Source organism: Myxocyprinus asiaticus, chromosome 10 (assembly GCF_019703515.2).
Source record: "Myxocyprinus asiaticus isolate MX2 ecotype Aquarium Trade chromosome 10, UBuf_Myxa_2, whole genome shotgun sequence".
NCBI lineage: Eukaryota > Metazoa > Chordata > Actinopteri > Cypriniformes > Catostomidae > Myxocyprinus > Myxocyprinus asiaticus.
In genome coordinates, this window is record NC_059353.1 from 43,408,287 (window position 1) to 43,420,024 (window position 11,738).

General features: G+C 37.7%; 1 pseudogene; it reads right to left on the reverse strand.

Annotated features, from left to right (window-relative positions):
- Positions 1–10,365, reverse strand: part of LOC127447600 (ceramide kinase-like protein) — a 72,839-nt pseudogene extending 62,474 nt beyond the window's left edge.
- Between the last annotated feature and the right edge of the window lie 1,373 nt (positions 10,366–11,738).

The following is an 11,738-nucleotide window of genomic DNA, read 5'->3' on the forward strand; positions in this document are numbered from 1 at the left end:
TGGTGCGAAAAGTGCAAATCAATCCCAGAACAACAGCACAGGACCTAGTGAAGATGTTGGAGGAAACAGGTAGAAAAGTATTTATATCCACAGTAAAACGAGTCCTATATCGACATAACATGAAAGCCTGCTCAGCAAGGACGAAGCCACTGTTCCAAAACCGCTAAAAAAAGCCAGACTACAGTTTGCAAGTGCACATGGGGATCTTACTTTTTGGAGAAATGTCCTCTGGTCTAATGAAACAAAAATTGAACTGTTTGGCCATAATGACCATCGTTATGTTTGGAGGAAAAAGAGTGAGGCCAAAGAACACCATCCCAACCGTGAAGCATGGGGGTGGCAGCATCATGTTGTGGGGGTGCTTTGCTGCAGGAGGGACTGGTGCACTTCACAAAATAGATGGCATCATGAGGAAGGAAAATTATGTGGATATATTGAAGCAACATCTCAAGACGTCAGCCAGGAAGTTAAAGCTCGGTCGCAAATGGGTCTTCCAAATGGACAATGACCCCAAGCATACCTAGCGCTTCGCTGTGCTGCACAGGAGACAGGTGTCCTTCCAAATGCATCAGAACTCTTCCTTCTCCAGGTCTCAAGACCGGTTTGGGAGGAGGGATGGAAAGAGGGCAGGAAAGGATTTAATAGTGGGAGGCAGAAAAGACTTGTTTTTTAGCCTAAGAAGCATTTCTGCATCCGTCAGTACTGTATTTAAGTCGTTTTTTTATATGTAAACATGCACTAGATGGACATATTTGAAGTTGTGGCAAAATGGCTTAAGGACAACAAAATCAGGGTATTGGAGAGGCCATCACACAGCCCTGACCTCAATCCGATTGAAAATGTATGGGCAGAACTGAAAAAGTGTGTGCGAGCAAGAAGGCCTACAAACCTGACTCAGTTACACCAGGTCTGGAGGAATGTGCCAAAATTCCAGCAACTTATTTTGAGAAGCTTGTGGAAGGCTATCCAAAATGTTTGTCCCAAGTTAAACAATTTAAAGGCAATGCTACCAAATACTAATAAAGTGTATGTAAGCTTCTGACCCACTGGGAATGTGGTGAAAGAAATAAAAGCTGAAATAAATAAATCTCTCTACTATTATTCTGACATTTCACATTCTTAAAATAAAGTAGTGATTCTAACTGACCTAAGACAGGGAATGTTTTCTACGATTAAATGTCAGGAATTGTGGAAAACTGAGTTTAAATGTATTTGGCTAAGGTGTTTGTAAACTTCTGACTTCAACTGTAGGTCTTTTAATCAAATTACTCCAGTTTTAGCTTCTTTGCATTGGCTACCAATTTATTTTAAGGTTGATTTTAAGATTTATTAAATACATATATAGCATTGCATGATTGTTTAGCAGAACTTTTAAGACCTTATGTAACAGTTAGACCTCTTAGATCTTCTTCTCATGAACTGTTGGCTGTTCCAAGATCAAGATGTAAAACAAAAGGTGATAGAGCTTTTATAGTGAAGGCCATCGGCGTCGCCAGGTCATTTTTCCAGGGCTTCAGCCCCGAATGTTTTGACTGTAGCCCTGAATATAATTTTAAAAGTAGACTACGCAATAATATTGCTACACCCCCCACCCCCGCTCCCGCTAAGCCCGGAACCTCCTGAAGTCCTAGAAACACCCCTGGTGAAGGCTCCACGATTATGGAACAGCCTGCCCTGTGATATTAGATCTGCTGAATCTGTGTTTGTTTTTAAGTCTTGTTTAAAAATGTACTTTTATATACTGGTTTTACTACTTTATGGTTTTATGTTTTTACTTTGTGATTACTGAGTGTGTTTTGATTTTATATTTTGTGAAGCACTTTGTGCTAATTTGCTAAAAGGTGCTATACAAATAAAGTCATTATTATTTTTAAATGTGCAGCACAAACTGTGAAGGTTTGACTGAAATTATCAGGGACTGCTCTTTCCTAACATTGGGATATGCAGAGTTGCAGGTGCTACCCACCGCAAGGTTTAAACACCAAATAGGCGTTGTTGATGTGTAAATGTGGGTGGTTATGTGTTCAAGTGTATTAATCTGTTTGATGTCAAAAAGTTGCAGAAGTATGGAAATGACGTTTTTGCAGCTTAGTTAAAAAAAAAAAAAACGGGGATGGTGGGGCATGCTGGTTATGCTTGCACAATCTAAGCCATAAAATTAACTGATGCCCTTAGATAAAGCTATATCTCTAGAAATTAATTATAGAGATTTGATTGACCACCAATCTGAATATTGGGGAGGACATGTCCCCAGGGCCGTAGCAAGGAATGCTGGGTTACCAACTTTCACCCCATTAGCTACTGCGTATGCCCTCAATATTTCTGGTGGTATGGACATGTTGATAACAGAAACAACAAAATCAAGTTTTAATGGGTGACAATTCAGAATTTTAACAGCATTGTACTTGCTACCTTGGAAGTACTTTTGGCTTTAAACTTCCCATTCTCCTCTGCCCCACTGCTGTAAATGATTCCCCACAGGCAAACTCTAATTAAACAGCCCTGAAATCTCAGAGTCTCAAGATGGACTAAGTTTTGTAGCTGCCTCTTTAAACGGGAGTCTCTCTTCTCGTGTGAAAGCTTTTCTTCATTAGGAGCACCCCAAGCCGCACCTCCGCGTTTCAGAACATTAACTACCCTCTCACACTACTGCGCAGGACACCCGTTGCCATCTGTTCCAGCTCGGGCTCCTGCTTGAACCTCTCTGTACCTCTACCACTGTATTTATTTAACTCTGAAGCTTCGATTCATTGCGGACACTTCACAAAACCCCCCAAGTCAATTGAATTAGTGGGAATAGGAGATAATCTCTCCCGCCAGAGCTTTCCGTGAGCCGGGGCAAATGACAAAGTGCCCCGTGTTAACGGTCATGTACAGGAAGCTGTGTCTGTGGTGGGGGGGGGAGTCCCCTGGGGTCCCCTGAAGGTGTGGGGGGTTGGGGTAGGACCAAAAAGGTGGGGGGGGGGGGGGGCTACATTACAGTAAGCCAGCACCCTGTCCAAATCAATCTTGGCACATCTTCCTGATGCCAACCGTAAACAGGATTAGAGAAGGACTTATCTGCTTGATGCTAATTGTGATGCAGTTTTTGCACATGTCCACTCTTTCAGCTACCTCTTTTAATAGAGGGACTCCAAACACTGCTGTACAACTGCCCTTTTCAAGCCCTGCATGTCAGCATGGGCACAGCGCATGTCAGGTTGGTCTGGGCTCTGATGGTTTAAGGCTTTGGCCCCCCCCAAGTAGCTGCATAAAAATGTAGTTTAAATGAGATGCACACTCAGTTAAAGCAATGAGATGTAGATTGAGATAATACACTTAGTAAAGCATGAGTGTGACTAGCATTTCCTGCTGATCTGCTCAAAAAAACAGGCCACACAATTGGAACTTTTTCATTTTTGCTAATACTGTGCTCTCGCTATTTTTGGGAGCCCATGTATTCTTGCTTACACAAACTTTTTTTTTTTTTTGTATCTCTATTGTATTTTAGCCACTTTACAGCACCACAGTTGCTAATCTATTTTTAAGGGAATAATGATGCAATTTAAACAACTACATTAAATTGGCAGCAAAATTAATCTCTTGACATCACTGTGCTGATGCAATTAGAAAGCTAACATTAAAATGAAACGTAAGCATGCATAGTAGAAAGAAAGAAAGAGAAAGAAAGAAAGAACAAAAGAAAAGAAAGAACTATCAAGGTTATTTGCTCTTAAATGATTGCTCCAGTTCGTTTGTGTTAAAACCTGCTGTTTCTGTGATAAAAACCGAAAGGAAATATTGTCAGGGTGTGTAATAAAATCCACTGACTAATCGAAATTTGGTCACATTCTGATTACGTATGCTTCACGTAAACACGTGAGCCCAATCGTCATAATCCAATTAAGCGAATATTTCTGTAACAAGAAATTTGAATAAGACAGCTAGCATATAATGGTACTAATTGGAATTCTTTGTCATGTAAACACCTTGTTTAGAATATCCAATGTAACAGAAAATTAAAGGTGCACTCAGTAACATTTAGTTTTTTGTCATCTTGGACTTACACTGACACCTATGGGGTATAGATGTAGCATCACTCAAACACAATAGTTTTCAGTTAACGATGCCATTGCAGAAATTAACTTTTCACAGTCAGCCATGGTTAATTTATTCCATGAGTGAAAGTGTCCAATAACAGGGCGATTACTAAGCAAGTAGTATTCGGCTGGACTTGTGATTCTAACATGGCAGCCCCCATGCGCGGACCCACACCATGTAGAATAAAACAGCTTTTACTGATATGAATGGAGTCTTTATATAATGTATGTGGCTATGACTTTACCTAGGGGTGTAACATTATGAAATGTTCACGGTATGATAACCTTCACAAAAAAATAAAAAAATAAAATAAAAAAACGTGCTATTACCGTATCAAGGTATTAAGGTGCCTTGCTAAAATTATTAGTAGTTTAATATTTATGATATATCGTATTTTCCGGAAATAAAGTCGCACCTGAATATAAGTCGCACCTGGTCCAAATCACACTGTTCAGAGAAAAAAATACAAAATAAAAGTCACATCTCTGTATAGAGCTTTTCAGCTTGCAGTCCAAAAATCTGGAGGAGAATTCGCCATGGGTTCCCTCTGGATTTTCCTATGGATTTTTATAATGGGGGTTTTTGAACTTATGAGAAAAATAAGGTCTGTGGTAAACATTACTTGATGATACAAGGACGTTTTGTTCAACAACATAAATTACACACTTTCATACCTTAAACATGAATTTTGAAGCCATGTTGAATTGTATAGGCCTACTTTTTTTTTTAAACGCATGGTGGCTTCAAAATTCACGTTTGAGGTATGACTAAGTGTGATTTATGTTGTAGAACAAACGTCCACGTATCGTCAAGTAACGTTTACCACAGACCTTATTTTACACATAAGTTAAATATTTTTTCTGGGTTTGAAAAATCCCGATATTTTATCGGGGAGGTACTAGGACCCTTGTGCGGCCAACAGATTCCCAACTTCCCTTCATCCACTCAAAAGTCAGACATGCTCTGTATGAAGACTGAATTACCTCAGGAAATACAGATCTCTGTGCTTTGTAACTCTATGCTGTATACAAATAAGCATCTTTTAGTCTGTGAGTTAAATAATATGCCTTTTGTATTCTATTCATTCATTAACGTTAGAGACTGTCTATCTGTGGATATTTCTGATATTTGAACATGCTGTGCATTAATTATCCGGATCACTGACTGAATGTTTTTACTACGAATGTGATGAAATGTAGAATTTGTTAGAAAAAAATAATGTTATGATGGACAGAATATTTAAACTGGTTGCATAAAGTACTTTGTAAAGGCAAAATATTCTAAATTGGCCACTCTAAAACGCTTCTACCGTCTCTATGACTATGACTGATATTTTCATCTGTGAGTGTAAGCATACAGTATGTGCTTTGATGTGTGTGCGTTTGAACGGCCGTGCAGTTCATATGTGTGGCTTTTAAAATAAAGAAACAGATGAGTGAAATGGGGATGTCTAAGTTAGAGCTTTATTTAATCAAGTTAATATGATGCTGTGTAAATGTAGCCGATTCTCTCTTAATTTAACTGATATTTACAATGGAAACTTTAATTCCTTTATTTGGATTTTAGAAAAAAAAAATCAAGTAATACCGTGAATGCAATAGCGTGAATTAGAATTGTCAACGGTTTGATAACCATCTCTTTTTAAAACCGTGGTATACCGTGACACTGTTACATCACTACTTTACACAGATTTGCTGTTCATTTCTTTAGGAGTAAAACTTTTTAATGAAAAAAAAAGAATTACTGAGTGCAACTTTAGTTTAATTCTGTGCATGTCCAAATGAAAGTAATTCTGGGTGCTACGTGATACAGGCAGTTGGAAAAGTCAAGCACTAGAATAACTATTTTCGAAGCTTTTGTTTTGTTTTGTTTTTTGGTAACACATTTTTTTTAACATAAATCAATAAAAAGATGGGCGAATGCAATGTAGGAGTCTCGTGGCTTACATTTTGTGCTCTTGTATGCTGCTGTCAAGCACATTAATGAAATTTAATGAATTTCCATAATAGAAAATTGGGAAACGGTTGTCTTAGTGAATTCAAAATATGCTGATTATTGTGTATACATAAATATTCCAATAGTTGATGAGCATTCAAACCTACTTTTCTGAATAAAGCCCTATCCAGAATACAGACCTTAAAGGAATATTCCGGGTTCAATACAAGTTAAGCTCAATTGACAGCTTTTGTGGCATAATGTTGATTACCACAAAAATTAATGTAGACTTGTCCCTCCTTTTCTTTAAAAATGCAAAAATCGAGGTTACAGTGAGGCACTTACAATGGAAGCTAATTTTTGGAGGGTTTAAGGGCAGAAATATGAAGCTTATAATTTTATAAAATCACTTACATTAATTATTCTGTTAAAACTCATGTATTATTTGAGCTGTAAAGTTGTTTAAATCATCATTTTAGGGTTTGTTGAAATTACAGCGTCATGGCAACGAAATTGTAAAATTGGACATAACTTTACTCAGAAAAGGTTAGTAAGCAATTTTATCACACTAAAATCATGTTAACACTCATATTGTTTTCGTTTTGTGGCAAACTGAGTATTTTAAAATATTCTCTTCCATTGTAAGTGCTTCACTGTAACCCAGATTTTTGCTTTTCTTTTTTTTTTTTTAAGAAAAGGAGTGATGAGTCAAAATTCATTTTAATCAACATTATGCCACAAATGCTGTCAATTGAGCTTAACTTGTTTTGAACCCGGAATATTCCTTGAATTAAGAAATGTGAATTGGTGCAGTATTAAAACCTGTGGCATAAACTCATATTACCCTTATTGACAGTGCAGTTGCATCAATAAGAAAGGCACACCTTTAAGATACATAGAATATGTAGATCTCCTCAAAAAGCCGTCACACCTCTTTTGTGTGATCTGAAAGGGATTTAAGAGTAATCCATACAAACACTCAAAGCAAGGGTTTAAAGAAGATTTTTGCTAGTGGTGCCTGTGCTCCAGGGCACGCAAGTTCACAAATAAGATGGACCATATGTTCAGGGTCATTGGTCTAAAAAGGCTGGAAGGGGCCAAATCAATATGACACGTCTGGTAACACGCGAGTTCATATAACACGGAGCCCTGCTGAAGTCTGACTATAGATCTGCAGTCTCCAGAGATCTCATCTCTCTCATTGACAATTACATGCATCTCTGTGTGCAGACACCACTCACAGCCATCTACTGTATGACAACAGTGCACATGCTCTCATTACCTACACCGGCTGTCAATTCATGTTTTCTGTATAACTATGAAATAAGGCTGATTTCAGTATGAAATCAAAATGGACCCTATTTACTTTCTTGGTGCACATTCTTGTTATTATTGTGCACAATTCATCGGTGCATGATATATAAAAAAAAATAAATGCTTGATTTTGTAATAGTTGTAAAACTAGCTACTAGTGGCTACAAGTCAAAGAGCCCAACGGAAAATCTGTATGATATTCTGGCCCTTAGATATGGCCCAGTTTCCTCCTAAGGGATTTTTTAACTAATTTTAACATGGGCCAGGCAAAAATTGTATGTCTGATCGATGAAAAATTTAGTTACTCATCCCCAGTCACCATTGGCTTTCATTGTATTGAAAAAGTACGTAATGAAAGTGAATGGTGACTGAGGATTGGGAACAATAACAGATACCCTAGGATTGGTTGAGTAAATAATGACTAAATAATAATAGTCATTATTTAGTAACTAAATAATAACTGAGTATAAGATTATTATTTGGTGAACTATCCCCTTAAAATATCTGTTATCATAAAATAATTTAATTCTATGAAATTATTAATTAGTTTGCAAATAGGCGAAGATCCAGAGATAAGAAAACAAAGCAGGAAGTGATGTGCTTGTGGCCCCCCAGCGTTGCAAGTGTCATAATCTGGTGCACATGAGGCTGATTTCACATGACAAGATGGGAACAGCCCATCATTTGAGGCACAGTGAGACACTGGGAGATTAAATAAAACTGTGCACTCTTCTAGAAAAATGTATTGCTTCCAGATGGATACAAGCCTCCTCTCAGCACCGCTCCAGCAAAGGCGAGACGCAGGGGGTCGACATCATGTCATCGTGCAACTAATGCATGGACAAAAAGAATCAATTCTACACCAGGAGTGATCTGCGCTGCTAGACTTTGTTACACTGACATTTCAATATGCAGGATGTCCGATGCATATGCTTAAATTTTATTAGTGGTGTTGTTAAGGCAAACATCACTTTTAATGCTGCTCAAGGTCAAAAGTGAAAACGTGCAGTTAACAAACATTTTTATACCTGATATGGCCCATAAAATTAACAACTTCTTTCTTTTTTTTTTTTTCTTTTTTTTTTTTGGTATAACCTAATGTAGCGAGGTTGATTTTGTCATATGATTTTGTTTTTTTGTTTTTTACTTTTATTTGAATTATTATTATTTATTTTTTTATTATTTATTTTTTTTTAGGTTACCTAACAAAACATTTTTACAGAGTTGTGAGGGTAAGGGATTTGAACAAACCCCTAAAACTAAGTATTAAACTTCGTCGTGTAACTTATACCACACTATTTGCGCAACAGACATGGGTATCTTAAAGGTGTAACAGTAACTTTTTTCTTTGTGTCATCTTCAACTTACACTGACACTTAGTGGCTTGGATGCAGCATCACATATAATCAATAGATGAAATTGCTCTGACGTCACACCGCAGCAAACCCGCTTCCGGGTACTTGGCAGCAGATTTCAATGGTGGAAATAGGCAGCGATGCAGTTTAAATAATCTTTTAAGCTTTCAGAATGTAAAACATTTATTTTAATGTTAATAAAAGTTATTATAAAGGAATATCTATGGTTAACAGTGAAGAAAGTATGTGGTTAAATATCAGCAAAACAAGTTTAAACTTGATTCAGTGAGCCTGTATGATTATGTCGGACATGTAACAGGTTGATGAATACACATCCACACACCTTTAACACACTTCTAAAGCCTAAGAATTTGGGTACTTAGAAATGAAAACTACCATCAGACATACAACATGTGTCTTAACTGCTTAAATTATTAACTCACATACAATAAATTATATTTTAATTCAATATGATCATATTCCATATCAAAATGTAATAACAGCCATTTTGATTGAACGATATTATTTGCTGCATTCAAAATAAATGCAAAGACATCATTTTCATAATATTACATTATTTTTATTCACTTATCCTTTCACAAGCATTAGTCCATGCATTGTGGTGGTGGAGACGGTCCTATTTCTCACGTTATATCTTATATGGTCCTTGATCATATAAGATATTCGTTAGACATATTTGACCTCATATCTGTCACAGTGACAGCACTTTGGAAATTAAAAACTGCCGTATTACCCCAAACACAACTTTTTGGGCAGTTTCAGTGCAATTTGAGTGAAGCGCCCACAGACAGCCATTCTTTTCTGGGCTACCAAAAGAATCCGGAAGGGTCGGGGCGGAGCGTTTGTTTGTAAACAGTAACTTCATCTATAGTTTTCAGTTTCAGATGCCATTGTATAAATTTAGTATTCACAGTCAGCCATGATTACTTTAATCAATGAGTGAAAGTGTCAAATAACAGGATGGTTACTGAGATTAAGCGAGTAGTACTCGGCTACCTAACATGGCATCCCCTATGTGCAGAGCCTCCACATGTAGAATAAAACAGCTTTTATAAAGTTACTGCTATGACTGGAGTCTTCATTTTAATGTGAGTGCTCAAGATTTCCTACATATATTGCAAAATTACAATTCATGTCTTTAGGAGTTAAACTTTTTAATGAGGAAACAATTACGGAGTGCACCTTTAAATTGTGCATATTGTTGAGGAGAGGTGTGTTTTACTTCTGTAAAAGATCATACTTACGATGTGTGGCTGGCTGACAATAAAATGGGTGAAAAAACGTCATAGACAATGAAGGAAGGACTCGAGCCATATCTAGGGACCAGAATATCATAGAGACTTGAGCATAGGCTCTTTTGACTTGGGCCAGTAAGCAAACATTTAGCTCTAGCAATCTCCTAGAAGAACCTAGCAACCGTATAGTAAAAAGCTCTCAGAACACCTTAGCAACTGCATAGCAACACCCTGGCAACCATCCATAACACCCTAGCATCATGGCGACGTGTTTTGTGATGGTAACCACTACTCATTTTTGTAACAACTTAAAAATTATCTGTTAGATATTCCTCCATATAGAAAATATCACCGGACGTCCAGTTATCTGCACCCTGTGTTCTGTCTGGCAGAGGGTCTCTTTGTCTCATCTTCTCCTTACTCATTGTTGTCGATGCATGCAGCGCTCTTGCAGATGAAACTAATACCGTGGTTTGAAAGGGGTCCAACTGCGGAAAGCCCGTGCCAGGTCAGCAAGCCACTCTTTGCCCCCATGTTGTGTGGGGCCATGTGGTTCCCAGCATGGCGTCCGAGAGCATATTTGCCACCTGTGCCTGTGGAAGCCTGTGTGCCCAGACCCACACACCAAATCCCAATATTTACATTTTTATATTGCCGTTTTCAAGCCCCCAGGATGTAAACAAAGGAGGCAGCGTCTTTTTGTTCGCTGTGCGCAATTAGACTGTGACACTATATATCACTCTTGCGATATAGTCTTCTATCTATCTTCTATATATTTTCTATCTATCTATCTGTCTGTCTGTCTGTCTGTCTGTCTATTGTTCTGTTGGCCTGTCTGTCTGTCTATAGTATCTATCGTTCTATCTGTCTGTCTGTCATTCCATCCATCCATCTATAAATCAAAATACTGGATTTATATCTAGTATCATGTTTAATACTACCTTTCAAATAATTTTTGTGCTCAAAATTTTCCCTGTCAATACATTACAGATTAATGCATGGTTATGATGAGATGCATTTCATGCGATGAAAAACTGCTCATCATTCTTATGCATTTGTGTAATGTTATAAACACACATGGCTCTCTAGGTGGGTCTGCAACTAGAGGCTCTGACTCCGAGTCTCAGGTGTTTGTGGACGAGCTGAGCATGTCTCAGCATAATGACTCATTATTGATGCTAATGATGTTCTGCTCATTATTTTTAAACAGGCTCTAGAAATAAACAATTATCATCACCCACTTTCCATAATGCTCCTGGCCAAAATAATTTGAGGATGCAAAGAAAAAAAATTTGATCTATAACAATGCCTTTCTTAAATAAGTAACATGTGTCTTTTATTGCTTAATTAATATTGTTTGTCATCATAGCAGACATTACAGAATTGCATTTTATTGACTTAAATTATGAAACAAGATTATACAGTTATTTATCAGTAAGTGTTGTGATGACACTGACGTTGGGTGATGCAGCACTGTTGAATGATTGTCTCTGCCCGGCATTATTCCATGCAGAGGATGGAGGATGCGTCTGAACTAAAAAATGTCCCCCTTCTGTCCCTTGATACTGTGAAATGGGATTGGATATCCTCAGCAGTGCAATTAGCTTCAGAAATCTGAAGCTGAGCCAGTCAGTCCAGTTTCAGAGAGCTACATTGAGGCAGATGTGCCATGCTGACCGCAATGGTCTACCAGAGTCCTTAGAGTTCTGGGAAAAACAGGTCATTTTCAAAGATCTAATAGAACCACAGCTTGCATATGGTAAACCTGAAAGTAAACCACCACCGTTTGTTTCCATGA